The 25,516-nt window shown below is 38.2% G+C and overlaps 1 protein-coding gene across 1 annotated transcript in view; it reads right to left on the reverse strand.

Moving 5' to 3' along the window:
* The window catches only part of LOC137295907 (serine/threonine-protein kinase PAK 2-like), a 35,834-nt gene extending 13,088 nt beyond the window's left edge, over positions 1-22,746 (reverse strand). Inside the window, exon 1 of the mRNA XM_067827484.1 lies at positions 22,624-22,746. The gene's annotated coding sequence lies outside the window, so the exon portion shown is untranslated. The remainder of the gene's footprint in view (positions 1-22,623) is intronic.
* Between the last annotated feature and the right edge of the window lie 2,770 nt (positions 22,747-25,516).

Raw genomic sequence — 25,516 nt, forward strand, 5'->3', positions numbered from 1 at the left:
ATGTGCATGTCCAGTTACGCCCTTGTCGAAAGGTTTGTCACGTGACAAGTGTAAAACAAACTAATGCGCTGTTATATCAATGGACAACCTGTTTTATGGAGTCAAGCCCCTCTCTGTAATTTTCCGGGGTTATCCGGGGTCATAATAATCAGATTGTAGTGCTTTGAGCATCCCCTCACTGGTGTGGAATTCAGCGCATCACAAATACCCTTCTTATTGTTATTATTTCTAATATCTATCACTTTGTTTTACTTATCAATAAAAATTAAGATGTGTTTTTGATCTCTGAGGAAAAATAAACTTGCCAAAGTGCTTAACAGTCTTGTCTGTACAATTAGTGCATCATTACGATTGTGTTGTCCACAATGCACATACTTTTTCATGACAGCCAGAGATGATAAAGCTGAAATCCAGCTTATTGATTGGTCAACGATACAGCATATAATCAATCTGTATTCAAGCTGTCTAGTTACCAAACATGCTCCTCTTCACCTGTCATTTCTCCTGTGACAGTATCTTATGACACAATTGGTCATAGATAACAAATCAGCCTCTATATTGAAGAGTTGAGATACAAAACATTCTATTCGGGAACTTTGGTGACGCCCCATCCCATGGCTCTTTATCTTATATATGTGCAAGGAATAGTATTATACAATATGTATATGTTCATATGATAATGCATGTTTTCTGTGTTAAACCAAAGTGACAAACTGTGAATCTGCTTCGTGTAAGTCACAGATTAGCATATTAGTACTTTCCTTAAAATATTCAGTATACACTAGCAATGTATCAGCTAAAAACTTCTTTCATAGAAGATTATTAAACATGTATGTCCATTCTTCTTTTCTTTACCACTGACATAGATGTTTTGTACAATCTAACCTCACACAATGATATGAGAGGGACAATTTGTTTAAGTATGTTTCACATCTTACATACAAAGAATACATACATATGTTAAAGGTCACATGCAGCGTAAAACAACTATGCAGATTCTGAAACCTTTTGGTATGCACTTACCAAAACAAATAATCAGAAATGCGAATTCAACCTATAAAGCTGAAAAAACAAAACGTGACAAAAAAAGACCTGCAAAATCGGAGTTCATACGATTCACTGATTTTCCCCCAGCGCTGGGACAAAAAGTGCTTTCAACAGTTGCGCTGCGCTGCGCAGTGAGTAAGTTCGCGGAGCTTGAAACAATATGCCTGCCTGGAGTATGTGGTCTAGTCTAATCTTGGTTGTGTACATAAACAAGTAAATGATCTACTTGTTACGTAAAAAACATGCTGATTGTGGTAAGCAGACTCTGTGACAGAGAAAAACTCAATGTCTGGTTTATTGACACCTTTATGTCTGTCTTCCTGTCTGCTAATGACAATTGCAATTCACAACTTCAATTACTGACCATTTGCTATTTGAAATTAACACCTATCAGACTTATAAGCCATAAACAAAGAGCCAGCTAATCGTATTGGCAAATGAACCAGTGGCCAATGACAAGGCGTCGTTACACCTAAGTGCACAACCACTGGGTTCGGTATTGCGGCTGCTTCATTTCGAGGGAGGTAAACCCAAGAACAAAATATTTCACTTCTGATTTGTGATTATACGCATATAATTTTGTTTATTTGTTTTTTCACTATCACCAATCCATTTTATATATCATGAACAATGATATCAGTGGTTTAAGTATGTTTGATTCTTTTGGTACATGTGACCTTTCAGAAAATGTACAAAAGGTCCACAACAGAAAGTGCAATAAAATTATGTATGTCGTTGCAAATATGATATGTATTCACACCTGATTTCTTTCAAAATATATCCTTTCAACAATTAAACAATCAGGACTTGCTCGTATGACGAGACAGTTTCCTGTAACCCCGAAACCTGCCCGGGATATCAAGCATGAATTGCCCTAATTAGTATCGCCACAGCAAGCCATGCAATCAGCACGGGGTTCCAGGTGTTGAGCAATGAAGTGGCTCTTGGGCTTGAGTTAAGAAGTTTCAGGAAAAGTTTACAGCTGGATGTTTTTAACAGGGTGGCTGTATCTAACAGCAGTGATGAGAGGGTAACTTGAAGCAGTTTGTGACGAAACTTCTCTTATATATCTACTTGTGAAGCGCAAGCTGAATATATACCAAAATAGCCCTGACAGCTAATATTGTAATCTTTATTTGAGCCCCAGACAACCCTGTTTCAAGACATTCCCTAATTCAATAAAATTGTGAGTACACTAACATTGGCCATGTCATGTATTGCTGCCTTGCATTTATCTCAAATACTAGTACAATGCTGCATTTTGCAGTTGCAAATCTAAAACTTTGTGTTCCAATGCAATCTATTGATTAGCTAAGTTGATCTTGTGTGTTTTACCCAAGTGTTTTACTTATGTTTTACCTGTGTTTTATTGGTGTGTTTCACCTGTGTTTCATTTGTGTTATATACCTGTGTTTTACATGTGGTCAACTAGATTGTTTCATTTGTGCTAACAACAAAAAACATGTTTCGTACAGATTATCAGCCACCAGACGTATGTTACTTTGGGGCTTTACAAGGCCCAAACAACAATTTCAAGGAATGGTAGAAACACATACGAGCCCTAACACATATCAGTTATATCATGCTTGTATAACACAAAAATATTTAACCACACCCAGCTCTGGTCACATGTAAGATGAAAGATGAAGTGGACATAACTCTTACCAACATCGAAACTTGGAAAGTTTTGCTTCTTGGAGATTAGTTGACTCACACTGCAAGGTATCTGTATTATGCATTAGTTTCCCGTCAAATCATAACTTGACAAATTTCACTAAATCATATTAATATCAGGCCTTTTTGGGGGCCTTGGATTCCCTTGGATTTTTCAAGGCAAAAATGAATTCAGGGCCTTTTTAGATGAAAATGTCCAAATAACAGGCCTTTTCAGATCTGTGTGGAACCTTGCATATTAACTGACCATGCATCTCTGTTCATTGTGTCACTGAACCAGGATGTGGAAACATGAGGTTGTCACAATGAAGATAAATTTAACAAGATAAAGGGATGTGTTTTTCACACTCCTCTCTCGAGACCTACAATACTACAGTTATACGAGTGAGCACTGCTTTGCACACTATTTGCAACCAGCTTGAAGAGTCAGTTCACCGGTCAAGGTGAAACTAACACAGAACATTGACATATTTCGCTTAGGTGATACACATGAGCACAGATACAGTGCAAACAATTCTAAACAATTCTAAACAACAAAAAGGCTCAAGTCTGACATTTTGACCACAGGACCAAGGTGATCCTGTTACAGTTTTGGGATGTAACTCCCTAGAACTGCATTAAACTTGTAGGATCTATCACCTAACGTGTACCTTGAAGTAGGCAGTTATATCATCTTAGGAAGTGAGGTGATTTATTTGTTTTCTTCGCACATTCCAGCTAATGATAGAGGTCAGTAAATATTGAAATCTGGATTGGACAATCTAGTGATCGATATCATGAACAACAGCCCACAGCTAAGTCAATGACTACTTGAATAATGAGCTCATTTCATAAGACCATTACTGATCTGAAAATGTCAAGTGCTTACAGACATCCAAATAGATGAACAATGAAACATACATACTGATCATCAATAAACACGCAAGTTTGAAAAAATTAAATCTCATACAAGTTCATACAAGTAAGTGTTCATGTTTTTGTCTTCTATGTACAAATGTGACAAAAACAAGTATTGTGGTTTTTATTGCAGTTCAGCATAGTACGAAAAGTAACGTTCTTGTTAATCTTACATCTTATATTACTTAAAAACATTCCATAAGGTTCATGTAAGGACAGTTGAAATTAGTAACTGGAGATCATCTGGCAAAGAGGTACGCTGTTGGTAGCCAAGTCACTGTCGGTAAATATACATAATCAAGTAACATATATTATCCCTTATGCACCTTACATATTGTACACAGTGTAATTTTATGATATTAGTTTTGTAAAAACATAGATAGATATGCAGGTACTTGTTTTTTGATGTTCTATCATGGAATAATAATTCATGCGAAAAATACTTATTTATTATTAACACTACAAGCGATATATTAGGATTCAAACATCATGAAAATAAAAATATAAAATATTAGTTTCTCTATGATCTGTAATAGCAAGAAAGACTCCAGTCAAAAGTTACAAACCTCATCTAACAGACATATTATTGAAAAAGATATAAGTTTTGACTGCACTATTTCACAGATGTCTCGGGATAAATCTTGCCTGAGGTAATAAGGACTCAAGTTTTAGACACACTTTCAGTAAGACAAAAGCTATATTAATTCATACAAAGATTCATTATTAATTATTATTCCATGATAGTTCACTGAGCTGGTTGTAAATGGATTAGACCACTTAACAATAATGAAAGATATTCACTGTTTGAATACAACAATGATCAACTGTATAACTTGGACTAGTTGTATGTCATGTAGTCTCTCGCAATGTTGCTAATAGGAAATGCCTTCGTCTTGAGCTTTATTCTCTGACTTAAAACCTTTTCTACAACAGACATTGCTTTTCTTGTGTACCTGTCACAAGTGACTATATTTGCTTGCTGGCTACCAGATTTACTTACGACTGCGTTTACTACAAACCACTATAAAGAAGACTATCAAAAACCACATCAAGTATGAAGCCTGATTTACGGAACAGTTAGTTATCACTGAAACAAAACCGTCACTGATTCACAGAAAACTAATAGTTTCACATTTCCCAAGATGAATGACACAGAATCTCACATATGAACAACAAATGCGTCTTGATACCAACTGAGAAGAAATGCACAAACAAGATTTCAGACACCACTCCTCATCAATACAAGATGTCCTATCCATTGAAGAAATAGGAAATACTTTAGCATGTTCTGCCCGGTGACATAACAAGACTTCTGAGAAACTGACAAGAGTTGATAACTGGGCATTTCAAGTAGATAATGGTTCCCACGGTATTCCTGCAACCTGTCTGGCATTTGGCTTCCAGGGTTCTGATCCATAAAGCATTCTTAACGTTACAACCTGTTTTAACTCTATAGTTTCCCAAAGGCTTACGAATGTCGGAGTGCTACAGACATTTTGTGCATCAAGACCTTGTACTGTAGCCACCTGAAGATGTTGTCACTGATGAGAACAGTTTACTTCCTTGGATTTTGCAATCAGAATCCAACTAGTGAGTGAGTTCAGTTTTATGCCACACTCAGCAATATTCCAGGTACATGGTTGCGGTCAGCAAATAATGGAGTCTGGACCAGACAATCCAGTGATCAACAGCATGAGTACTGATCTACACAACTGGGATATATGTCAAGCAAGTCAGCGAGCATGACTTCCTGATCACTAGTTGCCTCTTACGACAAGAATAACCCCATCCTTGTCATCACATGCTTGATTATTCTTGACTATTATAGCTATATTAGTGCTAAACTTAATCAATCACTGATGTATTTCAGTGAATAACACACCCAAAAACAGGATCAACTTCATGATAAATGTATAAAATTCTACTTCTAACATAATAGTTTGGGAAACAAACTCAAAACTTCAACATGTTCAAACAATGGACGTCCTGAAAATTTATGGAGAGAGTGAGAGAATAGAGAGACTAATTCTCAAGTGACTTCCTCTGTGTTGTAACCCTCTGTCCCTTCAGCCGGATTCTCACTACATGTGACTCATGCTACTGATAATGGCCTGTAAATAGATACATCCTGAACGGCTGAAGCACTGCTGTGCCAGATATGATGCTAAATGTTCAGTGTGACATGTGTGAATCCAAGGATGACCAAAGTGATCTGTCGTAACCCTGTAATTCAAAAGGGTGAACATTAGAATCACTGTAGCATTAAGATCACTTTGTGCACATATACCCAGGCCAGAAGGTAGGCATTCACAACAATCTTGGTTGACAACATTCAAGCGCAAGTTTGATGACAATGAACATCTTGGTTGACAACAATGAACACTTGAGGGTTGATAACAATGAACATCTTTGTTGATGGCCATGAACACCAAGATTGACAACAATAAACCTCTGGGTTGATGATAATGAACACCTCTGGGTTGATGACAATGAACACCTGAGGGTTGACAACAATGAACATCTTTGTTGATGGCCATGAACACCAAGATTGACAACAATAAACCTCTGGGTTGATGACAATGAACATCTGAGGGTTGATGACAATGAACACCAGAGGGTTGACGACAATGAACACCTGAGGGTTGACGACAATGAACACCTGAGGGTTGATGACAGTGAACATCTTTGTTGATGGCCATGAACACCAAGATTGACAACAATAAACTTCTGGTTTGATGAGAATGAACACCTGAAGGTTGATGAGAATGAACACCTGAGGGTTGATGACAATGAACACCTGAGGGTTGATGACAATGAATCAGGATCATTTTGTGTAATGTTTTAGTTTGGTAAGACCAAGCTCACTCACTCATTAACTCTGGATGGACACTCTAATAGGATGTAACAACAACGGCATCTAAAACAGACAGGATGAACAAAACACACTGCAATTCACTGAAAGAAATCACTGAATCAAGTCTTGCATCTTTCAGTGCCAGCACTGCATTGTCTCTGCCATACTGACAGAACAGATAATATACATAATCCTCCAGACTGGAAGTGTAGGTTTCTGTAAGGATGGTTACAAGTCAACATCAGCAGCACTATTGTTGTACATCAATGTACATTATAACTCATCCACATGCTTCTTTCGCTTGTATGTATATAGCGGTGAGTGAGGGAGCTTGGTTTGACACCACTTTTAGCAATATCCCAGCGTGGGACATCAGAAATGGGCCTCATGCACTGTACCCATAAGGAAAATTGAACCCTGGGTCTTCGGTATGCCAAGCGAACACTTTAACCAGAGGGCTACTCCACTGCTTCTTATACAGTTGATGAGAGCAGTGTGCAGTGTCACAAACCAAGTACCATTACAATCTGTTATACATGTACTTTCATTGGACTCTTACACTACACTGGCCATGAACTAATGCTGTGTGGAACCTAGTTGAAGTATCTGACATGGAACATGGACTGAAAATAGATGGTTTCTGCATCAATTTATGATACAACAACCATCTGAGTCAGCTTATGGGCTCCTTAATAAATAATCTTATGACTAGCTTACATCATTATGGGTTAAGCTATCTGTCCACATGTGGGAAAATCAATATTACAGGGGTAGTGTCAAGCATTTAAGATGCAATTATATTTTTCACTCACACAAAGCAGGACGCGAGTGAGTTTATTTTACGCCACTTTTAGCAATATTTCAGCAACATCACAGCACGGGACACCAGAAATGGGCTTCATGCATTGTACCCATGTGGGGAATCAAACCCAGGTCTTAATTGTGACAAGCAAAACAAGGCAAGGAGGTAAACTAGAACAGTCACAGGCAGACACTCTCATTCATGAATTTAAAAATCAGCAAAGTTACAGCAAGTGGACGAGCAAATGAAATAGTGTCCTGCACCAAATGTTCTTTTTCCTAGAAATGAAGGTATTTTTTATTGGATGACATTTTTCAAGAAACATCAAAATGGTGTGAATGTGCATTGATAATATTAGATTCAATAATGTGAAAACTGCAAATCCCCAGGATCACAACTTGAATAAACACTAATCATTCTGATGTTGATCACTGTTGAGATTTGAAAAATTCTGGTATATATCAACAGAGGATATCATGTTAATATGAATGCAACTTACCATGATGATACACAGAAATGATAATCTGCTCTGTCATGTGTTGAAATTATGAGTTGAAAATAGATTTAGAAATATATCTGAACATGTAAGCAAAGACCAAATCATTTCTCTGTACTTTGGCCAGCCATGATGTTAAGAAGTAAAGAAAAATATCAACTTGTAAGCCTTACTTTAAAAAAAACACACAAACGGATTAAAGAGCAAAGTAGTTTCGCGATCACCTGATTTGCTTTAAGAATATGTTAACAGATTGGTTTGTGAAACAAAAATATTTACTGACACAGGCTTATTTTGAACAATCAGAATGTACACACATTTTTAACTTTAATAATAAATTTGATTTATAACTCATTATATAACAAACCTCAGCATCTGCTGCCTTGATGGTGAGTGAATACCATCATTGGCACTGAGGCATGTCCCCTGTACCCACCCAAATAACTGGCGTGACAATGGTGAGGATATCCGTGGTGGGCTACACATGTACAGATGATACAGCACTTCCCCTCCATGACATTCATTACAGTGACCTGACCAACAGCAGGATGCTCCGCAGAACGACTACTTCACAAACCTCTTGCATTGGCTCATGAATGTTCAGGTTTTATCACATAGAGATATGCTTAGGAATTGAGATTGGGTGTGAATAACTTACATCACTAGATGATTACCAGAAAACTAACTTATAAATATCTTGTCATGTCATATCCCAAATGTAATTAAATGCTGCACACATTATGTTCCCCATGATAAAGGAGATGACAATTGACATCCATAAAACTCTCCTCCTTAATAAAATGTTTAAATCTTAACAAGGCTCATAAAATTCATATTTTACATTGCAAGGTATCATGGGATTCAAACCGTACCTCCCTATATTACCAAATTACAAGGCACAGGATATATTGGCTTCAGGAAATATTTTTGTATTTAATCACATGCTCTTAGTTATAGGCATTGGGAATTTTCTTTGGATTTTCAAAATATTTTATTCCTTTGGGACTAGACAACTGGGTTTTGAAAATGGACAAGTTGAAATTTCATAAAATAGTTCATGGACAATACTTTTTCTTTAAAGCTGCGGGTTAAGGTGTTGAACCTTATCAGAGGTGAACCTTGTGTACACTGTCTAGCTCACATGATTTCTTTGATTGACATACTAGAAGGTAGGTAGATGAAGGAAGAGGACATTTTTACTCAGTCAAGTTTCTTTCAGGAATGGTAACAGGTGAAAGTGATTTCAGCAAAAAATCAGCTAGGGGTATGGGGGCCACAAGTCACCAACAGGGTCCAAGATTGACTGATTTGCATTTAAATCCACAGATTTCTGCAGATTCACAGAAATTGCCATCCCTGTTCCTTATGGAGACTGACGTGGTCTAACTCTGACAGTCTGGGTTTGAATCTTGGATGGGTATTATCATCGTCCTAGAGTGAAAACGAAACCCTGGCCATGCAAACACAAAGAATCAAGTTCAATCAACAAATGTACTTTTTCCAGGAATAAAGGTAGGGGAAAAAAAATTAGATATAAACGGTTGCATACGGTTTGGATAACGATAAACAGGTGCTAACTAGATATATATCCAATCACAATCGACAAATGGCGATACTTTTAAAATGCACCATAGAATAAAAACCTATCTGCAAACTACCTAAATACACGCTGTGAATCTTTACTGTACTCAGTAGGGAACTGTTGGTGATTGTACCTATGGTAAGCAAAATATTTTGATGACAAAGGTATAAATCAGCATTCACAGTCCATATGCAGCGGCAAACAGAATTACTGGTGTTTCAAGTGTATTTGAGAGATAGAAATTGAAAAAAATACCACAACCATGAACCCATATTTGTGGCACATATCTGAAAAGTACTGTTGTTCAGTACCTCAATGGTATGTTAGCTTTCGAAAAAAATCATGAAGTCTTGGAAAGTTTTAAAAGAGAAGTAGCATTCAATACGGAGGCCATCAAAGGAAGATCCTGCCAAAATGGACAATGGTTACTGGACATGAGCCATCGAAAGTTTGGAAGCTGTGGAGTTGATCTTTCAAGCTCTGCACTTTTGGGGGGCAAAAAACTGTTGAAAAACATTGCCAAAAAGTGAAATAAAATGACCCATCTAGGCAAAATTGTTGGGAATTCAATTGGGTATTTGTTCAAGAAATTTTGAGCTATTAGTAATAGAGATATTTGCTGTCAAAATTTGAAGTTTTGAAATTAATTTGAAATTATCTGTCCTTTGCTACTGAGAATAGAGCTTTAGGTTTGAGATTCATCCGCAATCAACTTCAGCACTGTGGGCCCCTTGGTGAATTTTTTAAGCAATTCTGAGCTTTGGTTGGGAGCTATGTTTGGTACAAAATACTGTGGAATAATAAATAATGATAATGACGAGAACAACAAGACATATCCTTACCTGAGTGTGTACTGCAAAAGTGTGATCCCAAACATACTTTGGATCTGACCATTTCTGGTGCACAGTGAACTCAAACTATTTCTCCTCCTAATGTTTTTACTGCTAATTTATGATAAGTATGTGTCTGTCATGTGTGACAACCTCATGACAGTGATACAGGTGAAATCACAGCAACCATGATGCTGCACATGGTGTCATTACTCACTGCAGTTGAGTTCATGTACAAGTGATGTCTGATTTCAGGACCCGTGACGGCCCCGGGGTAGAATAGGCCTTCAGCAACCAATGCTTGCCATAAAAGGCGACCATGCCTCTTAAATAATCGGTTTATTGAATATCTTCACACATTTTTGTGAAGTCAAAATGAACTGAGTTTGAGCCTCATCCATAATTATGCCACTTCAAACAACAATTCAAAATTCAAATTAAAAAATTCAACTAAATAAATAAAAGACAACATGATCTGAATAGTGTCCTTGATTCTCATGTATTGTAAATCTTATTACAACTTCTCGCATTCTCTGGACTTGTAGCAGCAACTGAATACAAGATAATAAAACAAGTGTTTTAAATGATAAACTTACCCTCAATATCATAGATAACAACTATTAATGCAATATTAAATAATGACATTTTTGTTTTCATGCCCTATGTCAGTAGCAGACATCATGGCCAGTCTCTTGACACTGGGCATAACTTGATTTTTTTTGCGTTGTAACATTTAATATGATGAGGCGGTATGTTCTAGGTTCGAGTCAGCAGTGTTGGAATGAAAATAAAAAGGTTGTTTTGGGGGATTGGCAATAAGATTAGGGTCGGTCAGGCAATGAGGAACACAGGAAATAAAAATACTGCCTGAATCAGTGAGCGAGTTGGCTGTCACATAACCACAGACAGTCACTATTGCAGTCACAATGAGAGAGTGGCCATGATAAAGGTACACACATGTCTATGATACTGACTACAAACCTTTAGCACTTCCGTGAAGGGTAAGCACAGAGGTATTAAGCTGACAAAACCAGATTCACAATATGAATGAATCTCAATCTGAACCCATGATCAAATTCTTGTGTGGAAAAGGAACATCGCTCTACACAACAAAATGTGGCATTTAATGAAATCACAACTATATCTTAGCACTTTTAACGACTATTCATTACTTCCTCAATGTTGATCAGGCCATACATCAAAACCTGTATCAGTATCTGGGACCAAACTCATAAAAATGATAATCCACTCAACAGATATAACAGTGGTTCATTTTTGAGTGAAGTTCAACCTTTTACTATGTTTGTTAGCCTTTATTGGGTAGAAACAAGCAAACTTCCTGGATAGGAGACTTGTGTTACTCAACGTAGTATGGCTGAACAACAGCTAGTGACCTTATATAGCAGTGGGCGCTGAATTCTCAAATGTACAGATCAGTGACGTGGACAGTCGACTTAGTTTCCTGATAGATGTATTTCAGTAGGTCAGACATGTATTTAGAGCAAATCAAACTATGATAATGTATTCATTTTCGATACAGACAATGTGAGTTGGCATTTTTTTCAAATTTGGTTCCGGGACTTCTGGCAGCTCAACATGCCTACCAAAAAATATGGTAAGAAGTAAAAGTTACAATTTAAAAAAACACATTTTCCTGCTGAAATTGGAAAACTATATTTTTAATTGTTAGAATAATCAGCTATATTTCCAGAATCGTACACTGAAGTAACAAGGTGTCCATCAGAACTCACTACTTGTCTGAGTTAAAAGCGTCAATGATTTACAGGATAATGGAGTAGTGCTGACAGTAAGCTGATATTGTTCATGCTTCTTGTACACTTGTAGTTATAAGCCTGCAATATCAGGCCACGGAACACCAACCACCAACAATCACACACTTATTCATAGCAAGAATTGAACTCTGGTCCTCAACATGACAAACCAACACTTTAAGTCCTTGGTTACCCCATCCTTCCATGTGCAATAACTTAGTAAGTCCATCTACATCAGGGTATCATGACTTGTCAGGTCATAATTTAATCCTTTCTTTCCCGCACTGAACGGATTTCCTTGAGGAAAATCTCTGGAGTTGTTATTGTGTTACATGAGCATGATACTAAGGATGCTACGCTATGGAGCTCCTGGACAGTAACAGAATCTTACAAGGAAATATTATAAACACTCAACATGATAAGGCCTAAGTCATACATTCAACATGATAAAGCTTAAGTCAGACTCTTTTTCATAATAACAATAAGGCCAGACCAATTTTATTTCTTGTTTCACAGATTTTGTCCTCTGAAAACCTAAAAGCAGGCAGGGAAAAAAATAAAAATAAAATTTCCAATCAAAGTAATATTCCTTCAAGATAGTCAAAGTATTTTACTTTTGGCAGTTTATGATGTGAATATGGGTAAAAAAACAAGCTAAAAGTTATTTTTTTGTAAGTTTACATTTTTAGCCAACAAAAACATCTGGATTTTATTTTTTGAGAGGGGAAAATTAATGTAACCATGGTAACACATCAATGCTGTAACATTACCATGACAACATGTTGCAGAAAATCTGGGACACTCACCTGGCAACAGACAGGCAGAACGATGTATGGATCCACTTAGAAGTATAACATGCATAAAAACATGATAACATGAATCACGATCAAAATAAATGTCCCAGAGTCCCAGATTCTAATACAGGAAGGGCAGAGGCACATGGGTACACCCATTTCTGTGAACCCCATTTCTGTTATCCACTTCTGTGACATTGCAGGAATTTTGGTAAAAGTGTAGTAAAATCACTTGACAATTTTGAAGTCCACAATTTAACCACTGTTAGTTTGGGGGATTTGGGTAATACATATTGGTGTTTGACTAGTCAGGCATTCCATGTGAGAAAACAGGAAAGATGTGGAGGAAACAGCCACACCACGACACAACCATTATGACGTCATAGTCATGATCAAAATGATGAATGTATTTCCTCAAGTCTACTTTATGAACAAGGCTTAGAAACCAACAGCTTCACAATCTGAAAAGACATTTTACATGGTATCAAATTGTCTTTTTGACTCAGCACAGTCAGGATAATGTTTCTTTCAGATAGCCATACGTTGTTCTGGTCGCAACAAGGATGCACTGACAAACAGTATCACTTACATTGTCATTACAAACATATCAACAAACACACAATATTTTCCTGAACAGATATTAAATCTCTGTCTTATCCTAAATCCAGAGCTCCAGATAAGGGGTCCATTACATCAAAATATGCAGATGAGATTGAAATTAAAATGGGCGAGGCTTTTTCATATTTGGTCAGTACTCCCCCTCAAGTCGCACAGTCAGCACTTACATAGTTTGTAAATGTTGCGGTGGTTTAAGTAAAGGCTCCTTTACACTTAATATCATAGTGGGTCACAAGACTCACATCAAGTGTACATGACACATCAACTATTACAACCCTTTAAGAAGATTTCCAATAGGGATGTATGTAAATCTGTTAAGGAAACAAACCCATTAAACAAAACTGAAACACTTAAAAGGTTATGTGAAAATTATCTAAAATCCATTCAGATTGATGCGATCTGATTGGTTAACATGATTTTGATAAACTACCATGTATCCCCATTGGAAGGGAAATAAATATTCCTGATAGATAATAAATCTTTCATAATCACAAAGAAAACAGGCTGAACATGGATTTTTGAGAACAAGAGGAACAAAAAGTTTCTTGTAGTTAGTCATGCTGAGTCAGTGGATGCATAAAACAAGATGTATTCTTTGTGATTCAAGTACAGCTCAGTGTGTCTCACATACAAAAATATCATATGATCTCCGCAAATATATAAAGCTTAAATTATGTAGTACACATCACAGGAAATTACCGTTACAAAGGTGAAGTCATCACAACCATAACTGTGATAATTACATTCTGCGTGATCCTATGATTCAGCTGAATATTTCACTTATGTTCACTTAATAGAAACAAACATTTGGTTTGAATATTTACACTGCATTCAGTCATTAGGTAGTGTTGGCAACACAAGCAATCAAATCCTTACCTTTGATCCTAATCCATCCTTCTATTAAAGACATGCAACTAATCCCTGCCAGAACAATTCCACACATTTCATCATGTTTTGTCAGAGAGTGATTGACAATATTACTGAAATACAAATCCAGTCTGGTTTCCACTGCAGCATCACTCCTTCAATGATCAGGAAGCTGTAGATAGGAGATAAACTTGTCTGCCAAGGAGAGGGGGGATGGGAAGAGAAAGGGGGTGGTGAAGGAGAGAAAGACTGGGAGAAGAAAGGACACAGTCAAATTTGATGTAGACATAGGATGGGCTATGTGCAGGATTACCGAATATTGATGTGTATATGGTCACCAGATGGACAGAACATCGCACGTATGATTGAACTGGTGATGTTAAGCAGTGTTATTCGACAATAAACATATTTCCAAATAATTCATAATTGTTCCATGTTGCATGTTGAACCTGTACTTATTCTGGAAATTACGTTTAAATGAGCATTACCTGAATGACAATTACACAAGCCAACAGTGAAAAATACACTCGAGAGCACACCAACTGTCATTTTGCAGACCAATACATCTCCCATCATTCCAGAGCTCCAGATAAGGCACGTATTTGGGTATTTCACTCAATAAAAATCACATTTACTTAATTAATTACACATCAGGGAGTACAAAAAATGCATAAGAACCACTTAAAACCCAATAGGTCCATAAGTTAGTATAACAACTTGCATACTTTACTCAATTAACTAAATTGGCTTGCGTATGATTCATTGTGGCGCCCAAACTCTACTACCGCTATAAGCTAACGGTAGGCGATGCCTATATACACTGTCAGGGTTTACTCTAATAGTTGCATGACTTCCATGTTGAGTATTTAGAAATGGATGCCAAATGATTGGCAATGTGACAATTACTAAAGACTTTTAATCTATTGAAATGCATTATTATGTATATATTTTGAGGAGTTAAGTACCCAGTAAGAATAAGAAACTCGGCGTAGTACTACTCAATTCTCTTAACTAGGTGGGGGGGCGGTGGGGTAGCCTAGTGGTTACTGCGTTCGCTCGTCACGCCAAAGGCTCGGGTTCGATTCCCCACATGGGTACAATGTGTGAAGCCCATCTGCTGGCGTCCCCACCCCCCCACCCCACCGGTGATACTGCTGGAATATTGCTAAAAAGCGGCGTAAAAGTTACTACTAACTCAACTCACTCACTCACTCACTCTTAACTAGTGGGAGTACACAAAATGCTAGTTACTCCTCAAAAAAATGCAGCTACTCATATTTAAATGGACATGGGAGTAAATACCCAATTGCTTGAAAAATTAAGAGTGCTCTTTGGGGTCCAATACATCACACTGACTGCCCTTGGGAGACCAATACATCTCAGTGATTGCCCTTTGGGGACCAATACATCACACAGACTGCCCTTTTGGAGACCAATACATCACAGTGACTGCTCTTTGGGGACCAATACATCACAGTGACTGCACTTTGGGGACCAATACATCACACTGACTGCACTTTGGGGACCAATACATCACACTGACTGCCCTTGGGAGACCAATACATCTCAATGATTGCCCTTTGGGGACCAATACATCACACAGACTGCCCTTTTGGAGACCAATACATCACAGTGACTGCTCTTTGGGGACCAATACATCACAGTGACTGCACTTTGGGGACCAATACATTACACTGACTGCCTTTTGGGCACCAACACATCACACACAGACTTCTTTTTACAAGACCAATGTATCACAGGGCTGTCACCATCATGTAGCTGAAGCTATACTGAAACTCTTCCCTACAATACCTACAACAGCCACATCACCTAGTACACCAGCTTGATCTAAATACCCAAATCAACAGGCAGTTAACGTTACACTGGAAATCTCATTGAGCCCTGTAGCGAAGGAGAACACCATGACACACCTGTCTGGATAATGCAAACCATCCTCTTACCTACACACCTGGTGACCAGTATATGTTGTCCACAGCCAGACATGTACTCAACCAATACAAGGTGGAGGGCACAGGCCAAAAATCTCTTCCAAACCATGAACATTATGTTAATTAGGTACCTGGTCTTATTAGAAGTTATAAAAGCTAAACCAGGATTAGACACAGAAGCTAGCCTGTTTTTTTTTCAAGAATAGCAGATATGTAGCAAGACAAATAATTTCCTTGCAAAATGTGACATCTTACACAAACCAAAAGTTGAAATTGAGCCTTGACTGGAATGACTGATACCCATGAAGTCTGTACCATTAACACGTTTAAAGTGATGAAAAGTTATTTTCAAAAGTCATGCCATAAACATAAGATTAACAGTACAAAAGGCAAAACTATCTCAATTTGCATTTTTTTAAAACATCTCTGAATGATCATAAAAATCAATACAATTAGCATAATGAATGACGGCCATCATAAACATAATAATATGACAAGCATGATGTGTTCGATGAAAAGTATTTATAAAACTGTCAACAAGTTAGGGGTAGCAGTAGTCAGTCAAAGAAGTATCTTCTACATGACACTACCCCCAAGGCCAGCCTGTCGCGGTTACATCAAGCCTCATACAGGGATTACTATGCTGACTGATTTGAGTCAACAACTACCTGTATTTAGCGGTCAACTGTCCTAAGGTGGGGTGAAATCAGGTTTAATGTCCCATTTAAGATTATTTGTATTCACATGGCAATGATGTATGAGCATGGGGGCTTGTACTAGTCATCACAAGTGCTTGTAATATATATCAGAGACACTATTCCGCGGTTTAACCAAATTGGTTATCCTGTTACAATTCACTCATATATTTAGTGAATCGAATGGCATCCTTTCATGAATTCAGTTCATTATTCATGGTCACTACATTCCAATATTTTCAAGACAGTGTTTTCACTTGGTATTAGCTTCTTGTTTATTTAGGTGGGATACACAAACTGGAATATATCCTACATAACATTAACTAGTCAGTTCTGGCAGAAAACTGTTCACAGGTGTCTATTTATTATGTACACAAAATCCAAGAAATATAAATAATGCCAGTATCCAAAACAGGGGCCAAAACGTTGTTTTCAGCAAATGACACAAAAGCAGTTGTAAGAGGATAGCAAACTTGCTATGTAAACAAGTTCAGTACATGTTTGTTCATGAATATTCATCATTTTTAAGGACTAGTTTACTTCATTCAAGTGTGTTGCATTGAAACAACAAACTTTGCAATAAATAAATATTTATAATCTTTCTTTTGATTGATTTTTGATAATCGGGACACCACCACTGATAACCAATCTTACTGGCATGTTGTCACACATTTTCAACATATTTCGCTCTATATTACACATAACGGAACATGGGCACTCATTTTAGCTTCCTTTTGATGCAAAAACAGACTTACTATCGCTTACGACTTGCCTGAAATCAATAAATGAAACCTCAAGATAACACTTGCCACATATGGTCCGTAAACAAGTGCTCGTTGTCAGTGTTTGCCAAACTGGTTTCAGTCACAAGTTGTATATAGGTTATTCAAAAAGAGCGCTCCAAGGGACATAAGTCTGAGGAGTTGAAATTGTTTATTCAATATTACAATGTTTGTATTATTGAGAGAAATGCATTACTTACCATGTTTACTGTTAGATGTGTGGTGTGATATAGTGCCTTTAATGTCGGGCACCAGGCATTTAACATTAACACGTTTGGCTTGGGCACAGCAAAGCATGAAACCCTTGAGGTATAACTCTAAGTCTTATGGCAGACATTCTGTCCACAACACTAATGAGGCAGACATGTTGTGTTGAAGTATGTGATGGACAAGCATACTGAAAATCTTCTTAAAACTGAACATGGTGGCATATATGAAATGGTCACTTCATTTTTAACAACTTGAGTTGGAATAGCATGGTAAGTAATCAGAGTGAGATTGAGGTCCTACCTTAGGATGAAATTTTCCAGTGACCTGCTTCTACCCATTTCAGTGACTAAATGAACTGTGTGGTCAAACTCAGTGCATGCCATCCTGACTCATTTCTCATGATATCAACCATTGGACTGTCTGGTCCTGTCTGATTATTCACAGATGGACATGTTATACTTATAGGTGGAAGAGCAAACATTACAGAAACTGGTTTCCTAATAGCCTATGATCTCATCTGTTTGTTTGTTTGGGAACACCACACACCGCAATATTCCAGCCTTATGGTTTCTAAATAATAAGATCTGGACCAGACAATCCAGTGATCAACAGCATGAGCACTGACTTATGTAACTTGGATACACTGACATGTGTCAAACAAGCCTGGCAATTGATCCTGTTAGCCATCTCTTGCAACAAGCATGATCTTCCACAGTTGACATCATGAACATCTGTCATATATTTGTACCTACTTCAGATAATTTTTGGATGTGAACAGTTACCATGGTCTACAATAATTTCACAAATTACAGGACCAGAAAATGTGCAGCCGTAGGAATGTGCACCAGATTGTGGAAAGCAGACTTCATCTGAAATTTTAATAAATGTCATTTTCTATACTTGTGAAATAAATTGAAAGTATACACGTTCTTGCAGGGCTCCAGACAAGGGCTGTATGGGTGTATGTTCAGATAATATGCACAATACGGAAGGAAATAATTTAGAAAATATAGCAGATACGCATCACAGCAATGGTGAACTGTCTTAGGATCATTTACAGACATATTTATCTGAAGAAAGTATTGTTTTAATATTTATTCACCTGTACACACAAGAGTAGCAATGTTGTTTTTGTGTTGTTTTGCATTGTTTGAAACAAAACACAAGATAACTGATGTGCCATTAAATTCTATTCAGTACTTTATATGTACTGTTTTTCCAGTACTCCTGTATTGACAAAATAAGGAGCACATACTCCTGATGTTGAAAAATTATCTGGCGTCCTGTTCTTGTAGCGACTATGCTTGTCGTAAGAGGCGACTAACAGGATCGGGTGGTCAGACTCGCTGACTTGGTTGACATATACATATGGAAATTAATTAAGCAACACCAAATTCAAAGACACATAAAAACTTAACAAAGTTTAACGAAGTAATTTTGATGATTGATTATTCAATTTTGATGTATTGACATACAGCATGAGCTTTTCATGGGTTGATATGACGCGCGTGAAGCTTGCACAGCGCACGTGCATTGCTTTAACCTCAACTTTCGAAAAATGCACTTTTTCCCTGGGGTGTTTACAAGCGCAGGTTGTCGATTGCATTCGGTTTTTCATTCATTTCAATGTCATGGCACGTAGGAAATTATCAGAGGCCACTCGTTGGCAAATAATCGGCATGAGGAATGCTGGTATGTCTCTAAGACAAATCGGGACTCAAATCGGACGACATCATTCCATAATTTCAAAACTTTTGAAAAAATACCGGGCCACTAATGAAGTTAAAGACCTGCCTAGACCAGGAAGACCCAGGAAGACCACAGTCCGGGAGGACAGAGCTTTACTGAGACTTGTACGGCGCAGGTCCTTCGACTCGAGCTCTCGGTTGAGACAGGAGTGACTTCCAGGGAGACCCATCTCGAACAGGACTGTTCGGAATCGTCTGAAAGCTGCAGGATACCGGGCAAGGAGGCCAATCAAGCGACCCAGACTGTCTCCAGCCCATAAGGCAGCCCGACTGGCCTGGTGTAATGACCGTTTGCACTGGAACATTGCCTCTTGGAGGAAGGTCCATTTCTCAGATGAGAGCCGGTTCTTGCTGCACATGGTGGACGGTCGTACTCGGGTCTGGAGGCAGAGGAACACAGCAATGGCTCCACGGAACATCCAGGAGACTGTGGCCTTTGGGGGAGGTTCCGTTATGGTATGGGGGTGCATTTCCATGAACTGCAAGTTGGATATCATTACCATCCGTGGCAACCTTAACGGTGTTCGTTACCAACAGGAGGTTCTTGACAGGGCTGTGGTACCTCATTTTGAGAACCATCCTCTGGCAACGAGACCCATATTTATGGACGACAATGCTAGACCTCACAGGGCGCATGCTGTAAATGATTTTTTGCGGCAAAATGCAATTGACAGAATTCCATGGCCTGCCATGAGCCCTGACCTCAACCCCATTGAACATTTGTGGGACTTTATTGGCCGTCGTGTGAGGCAGAGAGACCCACCAGTCCATAAGCTCAACGAATTGACGGCTGCCCTGCATGAGGAGTGGAACAGGATCCCCCAGAATCAGATCCGGAGACTCATCCAAGGAATGAGGAGGCGTCTGGAATCGGTGGTGCGTGCGCAGGGAGGACACACTAGATATTGATGAAAGTCGGTGTGCAGACTCTCAGATGACTGTTCTTTCTTTCCATGTGACATTTGTGTTAATACACCTGACAACAACGTCTGTGGATGAATAGTAAATTGTGTCCATTTTTTCATGAATTTAAGACAGTTTTAAGAATTTGGATTTCGTTGCAATAAAGCAAAGTCTTGATACTTTTTCCCTTTAAGTTGTTTGTCAGAGATCGTCTGTTGAATAAAAAAGTGTCAAACTATATCAACCCGGCATATTTTGATTGTCAGAACACTTCAAAGTTGCTCCAATAGAAAAAATTGGGGTGTTGCTTGATTAATTTCCAGGTGTATATGTCATCAGTTCCCAATTGCGCAGATCGATGCTCATGTTGCTCTTAAAGAGACTTTAATACAACTCTCTCACTCTTCTATTCGATATAGGGAGAATGTTGTTATACGTTATGTCAAATACAATTCACTCGCCATTTTGTTATGATTTGAATCTATTATAAAACACTGCATGAGGAGTACATACCTACTAAATTTATATCACATCTTAAATGTACGAACGTCAATATACCTTTGACAGTACATTTTCATTTGTTGGTTTCACATTTATTTCAGACTTGCTGTGCGCATGCGCAGAGCATGTAAAAATATCTACTGGTCAATTCCGCTTTGGACGTACACATACCGATAGTGTAAATACACTCAAAACAAAGTGATTAAATCATAATTATTTACGAGTGACAACTGTTCATAGCTGACTAAATATATCAATTTACATATGCTTTTCATGTATTGATGTGCTATTTTGGTTGCAGCTGCATCAGAAATGTGTGTTTTGATAGTTGTGAGAAGGGGATGTGCGGGAAGAACGGTGGTGGCGAGATGTGTTTATACAAGAACCTACTGACATAAATCAAGCTATATATTTCTCTACTCCCGGTCTTTTGTACATACAGGCATAAAAATAAGTTGTAATAGACATAAAACTATGTATTTGGTTTGATATTTCATTTTCTTTAGCGTGTCTACACTATCGGTAAACGTACGACCAAAGCGGAAATGGCCAGTAGATATTTTTTACACGCTGCGCATGCTCACAGAGAGTCTGAAATTAATGTGAAGCCACTCAATGATTGCTGATTTAGTTGCAATCATCATATCCAAAAGTGCTGTTGATCACTGGATTGTCTGGTCAAGACTCGATTATTTACAGACCGCCGTCATATAGCTGGAATATTGCTGAGTGCAGCATAAAACTAAACTTACTCACTCACCTGTTCTTGTAAATTTACTTAAATTGATGTAATAAAGCCGGCTTTACAAATTATATCTTAGTCATCTTGCACAAAAAACTATTCAATGCCATTATGATTATGAGAAATGTTAGATTAACTGCATGTAAGGAGCCAAATTTATAATTTATAGACTTCAAAGAATTTCACTCAAACTCAGCTTTAGACCAGTGACTTAAGTCACAGACAGGTTATAAAGATCTACATTTTGTATAATGCTACATATATTTAGAATCGTTACATCTGAACACTCACTATAAGGTAGAATTATTCTGTTAACACATGTGGTGGCCGTTATGCCTGATAGGCAAATGAATGCTATGTCATATGGGGAAGAACATTTTAACTTTTATTACAAACACCTGAAATTAAATATGCTAGATTTTCCACTACAAAATTACAAATCGAGAAAATTAAAACATCCCAATTGAGAAACATTACACATAATGATTCTGTTATAAACCATCAGTAGATTCTACTACACAAAACCTTAACTTCCGTGTTAAGAATAAGACCCCTTTTCTTTAATTATGCACGATGTTCATTAACATTTGACAGCATTTCCAAATTTCAATTTTTACATGGTCACTGGTAAATTAGAAATTTATTCCAGATAAGCTTTTAAAAATTCTACCTAGTTATTTAGCCTTATGATAACTATCGTACTGCAACACAACTTGCACTTCCGTCCGTCGGACGGGCACCTGTTGGACAGTGGATGTTCCTGCGATTGGAGGGCGTTTCTCAACACAAATAAACCACTGCAAAAGTTGTAAATACGTGAAATTGCAATGATATCTGGCGTGAAATCATTAAGTACTTACGGAATGTATTCTCTAAGACAACATAAGTATTTCGGTACTATCCGTCTTCAACAGGAAATAATACAACCCCTCTCGACTCAGTTATCTAGAACTCACACGTAACACTGGTTGAACGACGCAAACACAAGGGAGGTAATACCATATAGCGGTAACGATGTACCGTTTAAAATGTTTATAATTTGGGTAATAATTCATCCGTTTGATCTTTTAACCAAACCAACGAGCATTTGTTGCTTGGGGAACGGGTCAAAAAGGGTCAAAGGACAAAAGGACCAAAACTGGAAAACTCGAAAGGACCAAAGAAACGTCAAAAGGGCTAAGGGAAAGTCAAAAGGGACATAGATTAAAGTCAAAAGGGTCAATTAAACTTTTAGAAAATATGCATCCTATCAAAAACTTAGACTCATTAGTGTAAATATAGTTACTTAGTTCAGGCAACTGCTCTAAATTAACGTTTGCAAAATATTCCATACCGTTTAAAGATACCGTTTACACGTGAAGTGATGCATTGTAAAACAAATACTTGAAAGGTTGAAAATATTGTTGTAATGAGTTCAGTATATTATTTTAAAAATATATAACAAACAAACAACAATAACAACAACAAAAAACAGTGGCCAATTCCTGCCAAGACATTACGCTAAAATGCAGTTTTTCACATGCACGGTATCTGCATACGCTTTTCAGCAATTTGACGCATGCTCCACGTACAATTCATCTGCATAAAGTTTGCAGTTGGTTCCCCCAAGGTCATGGAGAAATCATTCTTTGATATAACCACACACGCGGGCAGGTAGGCAAGCAGGCAGGCAGTCAGACAGGCAGTCAGTCAGTCAGTCAGTCAGTCAGTCAGTCAGGCAGGCAGGCAGGCAGGCAGGCAGGCAGGCAGGCACGCACGCACGCACGCACGCACGCACGCACGCACGCACGCACATTATAATGAGCTCAAACCTTTGATGGGAAGTATAGTAAAGATAGCGAAACGTTGTTGCTGTAGATCTAATTCCAAACATCTCAGAGGCGATACCGTTTATTTGGAGGTATTAACACGGTGTCTGGTGGAAAGTACAATACACTAGTCAGTAATCTAGTTGGTAATTGAGTTTGTACACGCAGGGGGTCACTTATTTTGGACACCAAATTTAGGAGGGGGCAATCTTTTCAGTAAAAATCCGATCTTGTTTCTTGTACTGTATGTAAGCGAGAGGGTAACATTCTCGGACGTGTTAATTCCGAAATAGCAGCACCATTTGTTTTGTTATGCGGAAGCTGACAAAACTTTCTTTTTTCCTTTTCAAAATTATTACCTCCATACACTGTGTGATAACACACAAGTGAAGAACCATTCTTCTGTGAGTCACAGGTGTCAACTTTGTGACACCTTCGTTGAGATTCGCTGTCGGTGTATGAAACCGGGGACACTATATACAGTTGTAGATTTTCCCCGATGAAACAACACCAATACTGCTAGCCCTGAAGGAGGTCCAGCCATAGAGGGCAGGTGGGTAGCCCTGAGGTAAAAGCCTCACGTCGAAGACCCCAGGTTCGATTACCTACATGAGTGCAATGTGTTAAGCCCATTACTGGTGTCCCCTGTCGTGACATAGCCAAAAGCGGTGTAAAACTAAATCCACTTACTAACTCACTCTAACACTGAAGGCAAGACCCTGCCTTACAGCGGACCTCTACTATTAGGAATCTCGATTTTGCAAACTTTGGGCCAGCGTCGGACTTGCCAGGGTCGAATAGTTAAGCTAGTGCTAAAGCTAGTGAGGTGTTAAGTAAAACAGTCTACAAAAATGGACACACAACAAGAGAGAAGGGGGTACGCAAGGCTGAATGAATGTAATCGAGAACTGGACGGTATCATCGCATACAACAAACATACGTCGATGTTGTAGTCTTCTAGTTGGATTTATTCAACAATTACAACATGGCGGAAGAATGTCCTATCCGAATTGCGTAGAACGATATTCATAATGCTGATCACTGGATTGCCTGGTCTAGGTTAATACGGACTACATCCATATAGATTGAATATTCCCGAGCGCAATGTTAAAGAAACAAAAACCTGACGTCCTGGATCAGATAACACTCATTCAACGTTGGTAGTGACCGTACTCCCCATAACTATAATTAGCGATATGTGGTATAAGTAGTCTGTGTGTACATGTGGTATAAGTAGCCAGTGTGTACATGTGGTATAAGTAGCCTGCGTGTACATGTGGTATAAGTAGCCAGTGTGTACATGTGGTATAAGTAGCCAGTGTGTACATGTGGTATAAGTAGTCTGTGTGTACATGTGGTATAAGTAGTCTGTGTGTACATGTGGTATAAGTAGCCAGTGTGTACATGTGGTATAAGTAGCCAGTGTGTACATGTGGTATAAGTAGTCTGTGTGTACATGTGGTATAAGTAGTCTGTGTGTACATGTGGTATAACTAGCCAGTGTGTACATGTGGTATAAGTAGCCTGCGTGTACATGTGGTATAAGTAGTCTGTGTGTACATGTGGTATAAGTAGCCAGTGTGTACATGTGGTATAAGTAGCCTGTGTGTACATGTGGTATAAGTAGCCTGCGTGTACATGTGGTATAAGTAGTCTGTGTGTACATGTGGTATAAGTAGCCAGTGTGTACATGTGGTATAAGTAGCCAGTGTGTACATGTGGTATAAGTAGTCTGTGTGTACATGTGGTATAAGTAGTCTGTGTGTACATGTGGTATAAGTAGTCTGTGTGTACATGTGGTATAAGTAGCCTGTGTGTACATGTGGTATAAGTAGCCTGTGTGTACATGTGGTATAAGTAGTCTGTGTGTACATGTGGTATAAGTAGTCTGTGTGTGCATGTGGTATAAGTAGTCTGTGTGTACATGTGGTATAAGTAGTCTGTG

The sequence above is a fragment of the Haliotis asinina genome, chromosome 9, assembly GCF_037392515.1.
Source record: "Haliotis asinina isolate JCU_RB_2024 chromosome 9, JCU_Hal_asi_v2, whole genome shotgun sequence".
Taxonomy (NCBI): domain Eukaryota; kingdom Metazoa; phylum Mollusca; class Gastropoda; order Lepetellida; family Haliotidae; genus Haliotis; species Haliotis asinina.